The sequence below is a fragment of the Cuculus canorus genome, chromosome 5 (assembly GCF_017976375.1).
Source record: "Cuculus canorus isolate bCucCan1 chromosome 5, bCucCan1.pri, whole genome shotgun sequence".
Lineage (NCBI taxonomy): Eukaryota > Metazoa > Chordata > Aves > Cuculiformes > Cuculidae > Cuculus > Cuculus canorus.
In genome coordinates this window covers 45,856,498-45,871,136 of record NC_071405.1, presented here as the reverse complement: position 1 = coordinate 45,871,136, position 14,639 = coordinate 45,856,498, and the positions used below count along the sequence as shown (strand labels likewise).

The window sequence follows — 14,639 nt, the reverse complement described above, 5'->3', positions numbered from 1 at the left end:
CATGGTTAGGTAGTCATCATATTACTGGATTTAAGTTTTCTTCTTCATTTTCTTATTTTACCTTGATCTACAGGCTATCCCAACCAAGGTCACTAGTAACTATAAATTTATGAGCAGTGTTTAAAGGGCCACAGTTTTGCAGTTAAAAAGGCTGTCATTGAAAGTCTATCCTGCATAGCAGTGTGGTTGGCATTCAGGTTCCTTCTTGGTGTATGCGACAGTGTGCATGCTGGGGCAGTGTATGCTGGGGAACATGGAGCCCACGCTAGCCCTAGCCTGCAGTGTCAGGCTATCTCTGCAATGAGTTGTCTACACGCAGGAGCAAGCTGTGTGCTTGGGAAGGCTGTGGAGAGAAGGCTCAGTGCCTAACAAGCAGGACTTCATCTTCAGTACCTTATTGTTTAATACCTTTTAATTTTCTGTATGATTCAATTCCTTTCTCCAGCCCAATGTGTTGCAATACCTGCTTTTTAGAACAATTAGTTGTGTGAGTTTTTGAAAACACTGGCTGGAGCTGTTAAACCCATCATCTCTATTATTGTCTATCTGCTAATGAAAACTTCTCTCCTGCCAAGAACAGTACCTCACACTTTTAATCTCCAGCTCATTAGTTTAAAATGCTATTTCCAGAGTCATACAAGCCATAAAAATAAGTATGCTTTTATGTATTTAATCCTACTTCTATATTAATTTCAAAGCCTCTCAATGTACTTAAAGCTTTAAGACAATTAGCTGCAGTACGTCTCAGTGCTTGGGAAAGATGACAGACTAGGTTCAAAGATCATCATATCTTCTAACTTTTATCTACAACATATTTTATCCTGTGTAAGCAATCCCAAACTGGGGATCATTACAAGAAAGAACAAAAAAGAATGAAGCCATAGAAGTATTAAGGGATATTCTGCTAATTACAGGTGTCTTTAGGAGAACAGTGTGAAAGTCACGAAAGTGCAAGTTCACTGACATGTCTGAGAAATCAAATTCATTGAAGTGTTTTAAAGAAAAGAAGGTGGAAGGGGAATATTGGGTTGAATTAAACAATATTTGGGGGTTTGGTGTTTTTTTCTTAAGTTTTGCTGACAAACTCTAAACATATCTTTTTTTAGTGTGACTGTGACTGGTCTGTTTATTGATTTTTAAAAATATAAACACCAAGTGAAAAAACAGTGATTTTTCTAGGTTGCTTTGTGCTCTATAGCTTTTTTTTTTACTATTTTCTCAACGCATGAGTTAAACTTTGGGTTATTCTTCAAGGCATTTAAATTTATGTAGTATTGTAGAATAGTTTAGGTCAGAAGGGACCGTAGAAGTCTTCTGGTCCAACTGCTCCCCTTGGACTAGATCATATTGCTCAGAGCTCTGTTCAGCCTGACCTTGAATGTTTCCAGGAATGGGGCATCTGCCACCCCTCTGGGCAACCTTTTCCAGTGTTTCATCACCTTCATTGTAAAAAAAAAAAAGTCTTCCTTTTCTAATCTAAATCTACTCTCTTTCAGACTGTTACTCCACGTCCTATCACAATAGGCCCTGCTAAAAAGTTTGTCGCCATCTTTCTCAGAAGCCCACTTTAAGTATTGAAAGGCCGCAATAAGGTCTCCCTGGAGCCTTCTATTCCCTAGGCTGAACAAGCCCAGCTCTCTCAGGCTTTCCTCATACGAGAGGTGTTCTATCCCTCTGATCATTTTTGTGTCCCTCCTCTGGACTTGCTCAAACAGGTCTATGTCCTTCCTGTGCTGAGGACTCCAGAGCTGGATGCAGTGCTCCAGGTTAGGTCTGTCTGGAGCAGAGTAGAGAGGCAGAATCACCTCCTTTGACCTACTGGCCACATTTCTTTTGAAGCTGCCCTGGATACGGCTGGCCTACTGGGCTGTGAGTGCACATCCCTGGCTTATGGAATCATAGAATGGTTTGAATTGGAAGGAACCTTAAAGATCATCCTGTTCCAGACCCCCTGACATGGGCAAGGACACTTTCCACTAGATAAGGTTGTCCAAAGCCTCATCCAAACTGGCCTTGAACACCTCCAGGGATGGAGCATCTACAAGTTCTCTGGGAAATCTGTTCCAGACCCTCACCACCCTCATAGTAAAAAATTTCTTCCTAATATAGCTCTCCTCTTTAAACTTACCCCTCAACCTGTCATTGTACTTTGTAATAAAGCATCCCCCTTTGAGTACTGGAAGGCTGCTATAAGGTCTACCTAGAGCCTTCTCTAGGCTAAACAAGCCCAACTCTCTCAGCCTCTCCTCATATGGGAGGTGCTCCAGCCCTCTGACCATCTTTGTGGTGCTCCTCTGGACTCACTCTAACAGATCCATGTCCTTCCTTAGGCCAAGGTGCAGCTGGAGCTGAACTTGGCAAGGGAAGTGAAAACCAATAAGAAAGGCTTCTACAGGTACATCAGTCAGGAAGAGGAAGGTTAAAGAGAACGTACCCCCACTGATGGTTGGGAGTGGTGACCTTGTATCAACAGATGAGGAGAAGGCTGAGGTACTTAAAAACTTTTTTGCCTCAGTCTTCGCTGACAACCACTCTCCTCACTGCTCCTGGGTCATGGGACAGCAAGATGGTGACCAGAGGGGTAAAGCCCCTCCCACTGTAGAGGAGGATCAGTTTCGTGAACACCTAAGGAACCTGAACATACATAAGCCTATGAGACCTGATGAGATGCATCCCAGAATCCTGAGGGAACTGGCTGATGTGGTTGCCAAGCCACTCTCCATGATATTTGAAAAGTCATGGCCATCAGGAAAAGTCCCTGGTGACTGGAGGAAGGGTAACATTGTGCCCATCATTAAAAAGGGTAGAAAAGATGACCCTGGGAACTAGCGACTTGTCAGCCTCACCTCTGTGCATGGGAAGATCATGGAATAGATCCTCCTAGAAGCTATGCTAAAACACATGCAGGACACTGAGGTGAGTAATGGCAGCCAGGATGGCTTCATTAGGGGCAAATACTGTATGGCCAACTTAGTGGCTTTCTGTGATGGGATAATCACAGCACTGGACACAGGTAAACCAATGGATGTGGTCTGTTTGGAATTTTGTAAAGACTTTGACATGGTCCCTCACAACATGCTTCTCTCTAAATTGGAGAGAGATGGTTTTGATTGGTGGACTGTTTAGTGGATAAGAAACTGGTTGGATGGTCACATTCAGAGAGTAGTGGTCAGTGGCTTGAGGTCCAGGTGGAGATCCGTGACAAGTGGTGTCCCTCATGGGTCCATACTGGGACCAATGCTGTTTAATATCTTCGTCAATGATATTGACAAAGACATGGAGTGCACCCTCAGCAAGTTTGCAGATGACACCAAGCTGAATGGTGCAGTTGCCACAGTGGAAGGATGGGATGTCATCCAGAGGGACCTGGACAGGATGGAGAAGTTGGCTTGTGCAAACCTCATGAGGTTCAAGAAGTCCAAGTGCAAGGTTATACACCTGGGTCAAGGCAATCCCTGATTTCAGTACAGGGTGGGAGAAGATGTGATTGAGAGCAGTCCTGCAGAGAAGGACTTGGGGGTGCTGGTCGATGAGAAGCTCAACATGAGCCAGCAATGTGCACTTACAGCCCAGAAGGCCAACTGTATCCTGGGCTGCATCAAAAGAAGCGTGGCCAGTGTGTCGAGGGTACACCTCTATTCCTCTCTCATGAGACCTCACATGGAGTATTGTGTTCAGTTCTGGAATCCTCAACATAGGAAGGATATGGAACTGTTGGAATGGGTCCAGAGGAGGGCTACAAGGGTGATCAGATCATTGGAGCACCTCCCATACAAGGACAGGCTGAGAGAGTTGGGCTTGTTCAGCCTGGAGAAGAGAAGGCTCCAAGGAGATCTTACAGCAACCTTCCAGTACCTGAAAGGTGCCTACAAGAAAGCTGGGGAGGGACTGGTCACAAAGGCTTGTAGTGGTAGGACTAGGGTCAATGGGTATAAACTGAAGAGGGGTCAGATGTAGACTAGACATAAGGAAGAATTTCTTCACCATGAGAGTGGTGAGGCACTGGAACAAGTTGCCCAGGGAAGCTGTGGATGCCCCATCCCTGGAGGTGTTCAAGGCCAGGTTGGATGGGGCCTTGGGCAGCCTGATCTAGTGGGATGTCCCTGCCCATGGCGGGGGGGGGGGGTGTGGCACTAATTGATTCCTAAGGTCCCTTCCAACCCAAACTGTTCTATGATTCTATGATTCCTGTGCTGAGGACCCCATAACTGGAAGCAGTGAGGTGAGGTCTCACAAGAGCAGAACAGAGGGGTAGAATCACCTCCTTTGACCTGCTGGTCACACTTCTTTTAATGCAGCATGGAGTGCGCTTTGTTTTCTGGGCTGGCAAGCACACGCTGCTGGCTCATGTTGAGCTTCTCATCCATCAGCAGCCCTAAGTCTTCAGGGCTACTCTATCAGGGCTACACAGCTTGGTGTTGTTGGCCTACTTACTGAGGGTGCCCTTAATCCCACTGTCCGTGTCTCTGACAAAGATGTTAAACACCACCAGTCCCAATACTGAATGTGAAATACTACTCTTCACCAGTCTCCACTTGGACATTTAGCCATTGACCATGACTCTTTGAGTGTGACCATCCAGCCAATTCCTTATCCACCAAGTGGTCCATCTATCAAATCCACGTGTCTCCGGTTTAGAGACAAGAATATAATGCAGGGCAGTGTTGAATGCTTTGCTTAAGTCCAGGTGAATGATGTCAGTTACTCTTCCTTTATCCACCAAAGCTGTAGCCCTGTCATAGAAGGTCACTGAATTCATCAGTCATGATTTGCCACCAATCACCTCCATGTGCTTCAGCAGAGATTCCAGGAGGATCTGCTCCATGATCTTGCTAGGCACAGAGGTGAGACTGACAGACCTGTAGTTTCCCAGGTCTTCTTTTTTTTTTCTTTTTCAAGAATGGGGGTTATGTTTCCCCTTTTCCACTCAGTGGGAACTTCACCACACTGCCCCAGCTTCTCAAATATTATGAATAGTGGCTTAGCAGCTTCATCTGCCAGTTCCCTCAGGAGACATGGATGCATCTCATCAGGTTCCATGGACTTGTGCACCTTCAGGTTCCTTGGATGGTCTCGCATCTGATCTTTTCCTGCATTGGGTGGTTCTTTGATCTCCCAGTGCCTGCCTTTTTCTTCTGTGGGAAATAGTAGTCATTGGGCTGTATTAAGCTTGGTAGCTGTTGTGGCCCACTTTAAAAGAGAGTGAGTTCTTTCTTCCTGGCACGGTGCCAGAGTAATTAAAAATCACTCAGAGGTCTAGGTGTACACTATATCTTTTACTAAGTAAGATGCATGCCCTTTAAACACTGGAGCAAAACAGTTACACTGGATTCAAACGATCAAAGAACCCGCAGGGGACAGAGCACAGGCAGGAAGAGTCACAGCCTGCAGAAGTGACCGAAACAGCCCTCAGTGGCAATGCTTTGGAACAGTGCAACAACCTCTTAACTGAGGCCCAGACAGCACCGAGAGCCCTAATGCTGCCTGGAGTCAAACCCGAAATCAAACCAAAACTCTCTGCTACTGCCCACTGCAGCCACACATGTTGCAAAGAGAAAAGGAGGAAAGAAGAAAAAGGAGAAAAGATAGGAAAGGATAAATGAGTTACAGGAGACAAATAGTTGCAAGAGATGAGAGATAGTCGCCACCTTAGGAGCTCGGCATATAGCAGCACATGTTTCTTTGTCTGGTGAGTCCAGAAGATGGTGGGTGTCCACACACAACACATAAACACAAGAAAACAAACAGAGAGAGACAAGCAGACAAACAGGCAAAACAAACAGGCAGAGGGAGAGAGTTGCAGAGAAAGTTGCAGAGGGGGAGAGAAAATAGACAAACAGAGACAAGAGACAAACAGAGAAAGGCAAGACGAAGTTATAGGGAGTGGTTGCAGGCCTTCCTGAGGGTTTTTAAACTATCTGTCCCTGCCTCTCACCTGATCAGGTGAGGGGGACAGGTAACAGGCTCAGGCATGTCCCTCCTCCCTAGACAAGTCTAGACATGCTCTCCAGCACTTCTGGCCTTGACACTGAGGCTGGGGGCATACACCTGCTTTGAGCCATTCAGCTCATGCCAGGTCAGGTCCACACAGTAGCCTCTTGTTGACATCCCTGATAAGAGCCCCCAGTCAGCACACCTCTCTGGAGAGTGAGTTGGTTCTGCAAATGGCTGCCTCATACTTCTCAGAAGAGTTTTTTACTACTATCACGTCTCACATTTTATCCACCAGTACCCCTAAATCCTTTTCCTCGGGATTGCCCTCAGTCTCTTCACCCCCAGCCTATATTGGTACCAGAGGTTGCCCTGACCCAAGTGCAGAACCTTGCACTTGAACTCATTGAACCTCACGAGGTTCACATGGACCCACTTCTCGACAGTGTCCAGGTCCCTCTGGAATACATCCCATCTCAGGCATGTCAGCTGCACCATGCCACTTGGTATCTTCTGCAAACTTGCTGAGGGTGCACTCAATCCTACTTGTCCCAATACGTAGCCTTGAGGGAGACTTATCACCGATCTCCATCTGGACACGGAGCCATTGACCACTACCCTCTGGATGTACCATCCAGCCAATTCCTTATCTACTGAACAGTCAACCCATCAAATCCATATCTCTCCAGATTAGAGAGAAGGATGTTGTGGGGGACTGTGTCAAAGGCCTTGCAGAAGTCCAGATAAATTACATCCATTGCTTTTCCTGTGTCTACTGATGTGGTCACCTCATCATAGAAAGCTACTAGGTTGATCAGGCAGGACTTGCCCTTGGTGAAGCCATGCTGGCTGCCTTGAATCACCTCCCTGTCCTCCATGTGCCTTAGCATAGCTTCCAGCAGGATCTGTTCCATGATCTTCCCAGGCAAGGCTGACAGGTCAGTAGTTCCCAGGACCCTTCTTTCTACATGGGTGCAGTGTTTCCCTTTTCCCAGTCACTGAGGACTTCATCTGACTACCATGACTTTTCACATATCATAGAGAGTGGCTTGGCGACTACACTTGCCAGTTCCCTTAGGACTCTGGGACGTCAGGTCTTATAGACTTACGTATGTTCAGGTTCCTCAGGTGGTCAGAAACTTTCTCTTGCAGTAGGAGGGACTTTTCCCCTGCAGTCCCTGTCCTGCAGTCCATCTACTCAAGAGGTGTCAGAGGAGAGATTGCCAGTGAAGATTGAGGCAAAAAAAGTTGTTGAGTACCTCAGCCTTCTCCTTGTCTGTTCTTACCAGTTTGCCAGTCTTGCTTAATTGGGATGATGCACTTTCTTTGACTTTCATTTTCTGGCTGACATATCTATAGATGCTCATGTTATTCTTTGATTCTCTTGCCCAGGAATTGTTCCCAGGTTGTCTATCCCCAGATATTGTTCCCAGGTTACCTGTCCCTGCTTTCACTGCCTATGCATTTTCTTCTTATCCTTTAGGTTGACCAGCAGGTCTTGACTGAGCCAGTCTTTTGCCTTCCCTTCCTGATTTCTTACACCTGGAGATTGAGAGCTCTTGTGTTCTGTGGAAAGTGTCCTTAAAGGTCTGCCAGCTCTGTTCTGGTCCCTTGTCCCTGAGGGCAATTTCCTGGAGGGTCCTATTGACTAACTCCTTGAAGAGCTGGAAGTTTGCTTTCCTAAAATTCATGGTCCTTTACTTTTCACCTGACCCATATTCTTCAGTATTGTGAACTCCACCACTGTATGATCACTGCAGCCCAATCGGGCTGCTTTACGTCACTGTTGAGCACACCTGCATTGGTAACCAGCAGGTATCACATCTGCTGTGGTAGGGCTGCCTATTACCTGGCTTAAGAATCATAGAATCGTAAAATCACCAGGTTGGAAAGGACCCACCGGATCATCGAGTCCAACCATTCATAACACTCCCTTAAACCATGTCCCTAAGCACTTCATCCACCTGTTCCTTAAACACCTCCAGGGAAGGTGACTCGACCACCTCCCTGGTCAGCCTGTTCCAGTGCCCGATGACTCTTTCCATGAAGAATTTTTTCTGATATCCGGCCTGAACCTCCCCTGGTGGAGCTTCAGGCCATTCCCCCTTGTCCTGTCCTCTGTCACTGGGGAGAAGAGGCCAGCTCCCTCCGCTCCACAACCTCCTTTCAGGTAGTTGTAGAGAGCAATAAGGTCTCCCCTCAGCCTCCTCTTCTCCAGGCTAAACAACCCCAGCTCTCTCAGACGCTACTCATAAGACTTGTTCTCCATCCCCCTCACCAGCTTTGTTGCTCTTCTCTGGGCACACTCCAGAGCCTCAACATCCTTCTTGTGGTGAGGGACCCAGAACTTGACACAGGATTCAAGGCGTGGTCTCACCAGTGCCAAGTACAGAGGGAGAATAACCTCTCTGGACCTGCTGGTCACACCGTTTCTGATACAAGCCAAGATGCCATTGGCCTTCTTGGCCACCTGGGCACACTGCTGGCTTATGTCCAGTCGGCTGTCAACCATTACCCCCAGATCCTTCTCTTCCATGCAGCTTTCTAAGCCACTCTTCCCCCAGTCTGTAGCACTGCATAGGGTTGTTGTGCCCCAAGTGCAGGACCTGGCATTTGGCCTTGTTAAACCTCATGCCATTGGCCTCGGCCCAGCGGTCCAGCCTGTTCAGATCCCTTTGCTGAGCCTCCCTACCCTCCAGCAGATCCACAATTCCACCCAGCTTACTGTCATTTGCAAACTTGCTAAGGGTGCACTCAATGCCTTCATCCAGGTCATTGATAAAGACATTGAACAGGGCTGGACCCAGTACCAAGCCCTGGGGAACCCCACTTGTAACTGGCCTCCAGCTGGAGTTAACTCCATTTACCACCACTCTCTGGGCCCGGCCATCTAACCAGTTTTCAACCCAGGAGAGTGTGCACCTGTCCAGGCCAGAGGCTGACAGTTTCTGAAGCAGAGTGCTGTGAGAAACTGTGTCAAAGGCTTTACTAAAGTCCAAGAAGACTACATCCACAGCCTTTCCCTCATCCAGTAGTCGAGTCACTTTGTCATAGAAGGCGATCAGGTTAGTTTGGCAAGATCTGCCTTTTGTAAACCCGTGTTGACCTGGCCTGATCACCCGTTTCTCTTGCATGTGCTTCATGATAGCACTCAAGATTACCTGTTCTGTGACTTTCCCCAGCACTGAGATCAGACTGACAGTTACCCTCAAGCATTCTGGAAGTATCCTGGATTGTCTACAGCTTGCCATACTACTTTTCTAGCAGATGTTAGCGTAACTGAAGTGCCTCAGCAGGATGAGAGCTTGTGAGCACAATGCCTCCTGTAGCTGGAGTAAGAAGGCTTCATCAGTGGGCTCCTGTATATAAGGTGGACTCAAGTAGTCAGCAACCACAAGGTTCCCTTTGTTCCTTCAGTTTCTAATTCTTACCCATAAGCTTTCATCCTGCTTGTGGCTATTCTTCAGGACAGCTCTTCACACTCTATCGATTTCTTGATAGAGAGGGCAACACCATCATCCCTTTTTCGCCACTTGTCCTTTCTGAATAGTCTGTAGCCATTGATAGCCACAGTACAATCATGGGATTTGTCGCACCAAGTTTCAATAGTGGCAATCAGGTCATAGTTTTTTAGCAGCACGGTGGCTTACAGCTCCTCCTGTTGCCCATGCTGCATGCATTGGTGTAGAGGCACTTCAGCTGTGCTGTAGGCTGTGTAACCTTTTTGGAGGAATACCCCTGAATTCTTGAGAGGTATTTCAATGGTGTTTCCCTGTTGGGTCCTTTTGCCTCAGGAGCTCCTGGCTGATTGCTGTAAGACTTCAAGTATGTTCCACTATAGCCAGCATGTCTCAGAGGATCAGACTGAGGGCACTCACTAGCACCTCACGCTTCTAACCTTGGCATGTCATCCTGCAGCTTGTCATGGGCAAACCTGGTATCATCCTCCCTCCCCCTTCAAATCTCGTGTAAAGGTCTGTCAATGAGTCCCACTAGCTCGTGAGGAAAGACCCTGTTCCCACTTTGAGAAAGGTGAATACCATCTGATGCCAGCACATCTGGTGCCGTGCAGGCCATCCCATTATTGAAAAACCCAAAATTGTGCCGGTGACACCAGCCACAGAGCCATGTGTTAATATACTATGTCTGTTTCTTCCAATGTTGCTGCCTGTAACTTGAAGGAGAGAGTGAAAAATAATTTGTACTACAGGTTCCCTTACCAACTTGAAGTCTCTTTTGATTGCCCTTGGACTATGTGTTGCGGCTTCATTGACGCCTGCATGGAAGAGTAGTAATGGGTGGTTCTCCAAGGGCCATACCAGGCTAGGTAATTTCCTAGGGCCTTAGACAGGCAGCAGACTTCCCTAGGAGGAGGGACTGAGCGGCATTTTGGATCTTCTGTTCCCCTTGGAAGGGAGTTGCCTACAACTATAATATGCATTATGTATATGTATATGTATATCTGTGTATGTAGGTGTACACATATATATGTATGCTTCATTGCTCCATTTCAGAGGCTGTCTTCTTTCCTTAACATTAACTATTCAGTAGACGTTGCTGCTGTTTCTAGAATATAATGCATTTTAATTGTACCTCTGTCACATATTTCCACAGTAGCTTTTGCCTTCTTTTTATTGGTCTACTTCCTACACTTTCAGCCATCTCTGTTGTCATTCTTTTATTTCTAGTCCTTCACAGCTTCTTTTTTGTCTTTTTTAAATAATATTTCGTTCCTTGTTGCTAGACACTGATGATTCACCTAGGGTCTCTTTGAAGACAGCCACTTGAGAAGAGACTTTACCACATGTCTGTCCTTCAGTACTATTTTGTTTAGTTTGGAGTAAAATGTTTCTTCTTTCTGGCTGCGTAGAAAGGCATATCTGATTCTGTCTTCAGCTGGTTCACTGGTGTGGCTTCCAAAATTGCCAGGAAATTTTGAGACTTTTATCTATCAATCTCAAAACCTGATTGTCTATTTTGCAATGTTGATTTTCACAATGGCAGGTTTGCAGTGTTGGTTTTTAATACTGGTAACCATATACAGGCATAGTGGCTGCCTCCCTATGGGTGGCAGGATGTGTGGGCTGGGTGCAGCTGCCATTACCAAAGTCAAGGTCCTTGAGCTCCATCCAGGAACTGAGCTATTTCTTATTCTGTGATAGCTCACTGGCAACTGCATCTCATAAGAAGATAATGAACAGCACTTCTGAAGTAGATATTTTGGGACAAATTTAAATTTAATCAATCGTCCCTTTGGCATATCCAGAATAATCAATGATGTATGCAAGTGTAAAATCTGTGTGAGTGAGAAGACGGTCAGTTTGGTACTAGAATGCTTAGAGAGGGTGGCAGTAAAACCTGCATTCTAACTGATACTTGCCAAAAGTGTAAATGCATTAATTTGTCCTCATATATCTACCCCAGGGAAGACAGGTAAACAGGTCTAAGGGAACTTATATCAACTGCTAGTTCACATTTCTGTGTAAATCAAGCTAGTCTCACTTAGCTCCACTTCGAAATTTGTGCTCCAAATCTGAGAATGACTTCACCTCTGCTTTACTTGTGGCCTCCTCAAGCCATAACATGGTTTCCAGATGGTGGACTTCATCCTCCCCAGAGCAGGAACCCTTGGCATTTGCCTTTCCAACCATTCGTTGCAGTTTCTTCCCGTCATTTACTGTGCTAGCCCCAGCAGATCTAAGTTTGGATCTTGGAAATTTGTTCTCTCTCAGGAACAATGACAGAGATCACCGGTAAACAAGTCACGCGTATGGCTAAGCTTCTGACACACTGCACATCATTCAGAAAGGCTTTCAGGCAGGTGCTGTGCACAAAGCTGTCTGTTGCTACTCCTTTGGACAAGTATGTCTGATGCAGCACCCTTTTAAAAGGGTTGGCTGACATCTTCCCAATGTGGAAGAACAACATGATCAGGGACCAGTTTAGATCTTGAAGATGGTGTAACTGTATTAACCCAGCATTGTATCCAGGCTAATGATTACCTCTTAGCCAGGCCAATTAGCTTGAGCACAGCAGACTGCTAGTATGGATGTCCCAGGCTAGCACAGAAGCAGACGCGGGTACCAGTTATGTCCCAGGTCAGGCCCATACAGAGCCTGAAAGCCTGTTTCTCAAATATGTTTCTCAGTCCAAAGGGGAAAAAAAGAACAATGTTATTTCTTCTAGACTATGAAAATTATGGTCAGCACTTGTGATTTTTACCCATCCCCACCAATGCCAACACGTATATAGCATGTAACTGGGGACAGGAGAGTTGGCTAAAGGCTCTGCAGAGGTCCCTTGCAAACTTAGGTGTTCTGAGATTCTGTGTACTACAAATACATGGAATGCAGCTGTCTTTGTGTAGTATCTTCATATCTCAGTTCTTAAATAAGGCTGTGATGCCATATACCTCTGGCATACCATACTGTATTCTAATGTGTCCATGTTACTGATTTTACATGAGAGAGATTGGCTTCAGGCTATACACGAATAATAGTCCAGCCCAGCAGGAGTCCTGATAACTCCACACTGCACTGGTTAGTATGTGGAGAGCCTTAGGTGTGCTCCTAGAGTGCATTTCCTGGTGTAGCTTTATCCAAAAGTAATTCAGTGCATCTGACCTGACACAGCTCTGCAAAGTGAACCAGAGTGCAACAGGTGGACATCGTCAGGAAGTTCACTCCAGACACTTCTCCTGGTTCGGGCTAAATGGCTAATGTAAGTTTACCTGCAGTTAGTTATTGATACTCATTAGGTAAGTGGTCCCCACTGGGCAGGTTCCTGGCAGGCTCTTGTCATCTTCTGGATACTTATGTGCATGCTGGCAGCATGGCTGCTTCTGTGTCCACAAGCTGAAATGCTGCCATGGCCTGATGCTATATTTGCATACGTAAGCCACTAATGAACAGTATTTGTCTTATTTGTCGCAAGGAGCACAGACTAGGGCAAAGCATGGCATGAGGTAAACCATAGCCTCCATTCATACAGAATGTGGAGGCTTCTGTTGCAAATTCATGCCAAACATACAGAGGGCAATTGGCCCCATACAATGGCAGAAGCAGCATACCAAGTATGTAGTTGTACAGTTGCAGCATATTTTCTCTGAGGCAGAAAGTTATCTCATTAATGAAGCATCTGGTCCTTATCTGTGTAAGAACTGCTCTTGCTATGGTAGCTGAGGAAAGATTTGTCGTTAAAAGTGCACATGTATATAAACACGTGGCCCCACCACACATGCATGCATATGGGAACTAGTTAACACCTGGCTGCTATTTATATCCCAGCAATCTAGGACAGGAAGTGAAAAACACATCAGAATACCTCACCTGATATTTTAGAGAGACTTAGAACAGGCAGATGGCAATGTCCTATACTGGAAACTGCCCAGGTTATTAATTATTTATTTTTTATTCCTATTGATATAAAAAGTTCTGAAGGAATCTTTACAGCTATGTAGGCCAAAAGTGTTACAAAACCTATGTCACTCTAATACTAAAGAAACTTAAATAGGAAGCTTGCTTCTAGCATTAGCTGTTGCCTTTCTTCTTGCTTTCTTTCCTGTCCTGTTTGCACATATATGTCCCCTGGTGATGTGCTGAAGGGGGTTACCAGCAGCCTTTTTGCAGGGGAACTTAGGGGACCCTCTGAAAGGCACGGTACTGGGCTCGAAGTTAAGGGCAGAAGGGCCTCAGAGCAGTCATCTTCAAGCAAGTTGCTGGAGTGATTTGAGGAGGACATTGCTGTCTCCCTTTTCTGGAAACGGATTTGTGTCACATGGTGGCACCCTTGCAAGCCAAATAAAGCTTGAACTTCCACTGCAGCCTCTGTCCCTCAGTGAGGAAGGTGTAGGGGGTCTTCACCCTCACTTAGTAATGGAGGCTTGAGTGTCTTTCAAATGTTGATCAACTGATTGTGTTTGGCTCGAAATCACTGAGTAGGTGGAAAGACTGACTGGGCAGTGGGAAACAGGTAAAACCCACAAGGATGGTGTGGTGTAAGCCGCATATTTTTAGGTAACTTGGCAGCAGGCACAAAATCATAGTACAAAGAGTAAAATCCCAATATGTTGGTTGGTATTTATCATACCTAGCTATTTTTGCCAAAATACATTTTTTCTTGTCTAATATTTAGCAATGAGATGTTACTATCAGCAGCAGTTAAGGATTTTGTGAAACATAAACCAAGAATATATGTAGCTAAATTCAGATTGAAGGAATCCCAATTTGACTATTGGGATTCTTGCCAGCTTCCTGCCTTATGTGGTGGTAGTGTGTTACCAGGTGCTTTCAAACAGTAGTTATTTTGCCTTTCCACAAATGAGGTAGGCTGTTATGTTTAGGTAACTCAATTTAGTAATTGTGTGTGCTTCAGAAACCTCTGTGTCTTAGATCAATCCACTTGAGATCTTGCCATTGTCATTGTGCTGGCAGTGTCCAAAAGCCAGCGCTGGGGATTAGAGCCCAGCTGCACATTAACTGTTACATACATTTACGGTAGAGAGAGAGCTGTCTGCTTGGGACAGCTTGCACTCTCTTACAGAAATCCAGCAAGAGTGTGGCAATGTTTATTACCAGAGCTTAGTTATGTGCTGCTTTTTTCTAGCTAAAAAAAGACACGATCGCTTGTTATTGCCCTTTGATGTAGGGGCCTCGGTGAAAGCAAGAATAAGGTGGAGACTGAAACTAACTCAGTTTTTAGGTTTTATT

General features: G+C 45.7%; 1 protein-coding gene across 3 annotated transcripts in view; it reads left to right on the top strand.

Annotated features, from left to right (window-relative positions):
* The window catches only part of SLC1A2 (solute carrier family 1 member 2), a 91,221-nt gene that overhangs the window by 3,840 nt on the left and 72,742 nt on the right, over window positions 1–14,639 (top strand). The gene's annotated exons all lie outside the window — the stretch shown is intronic.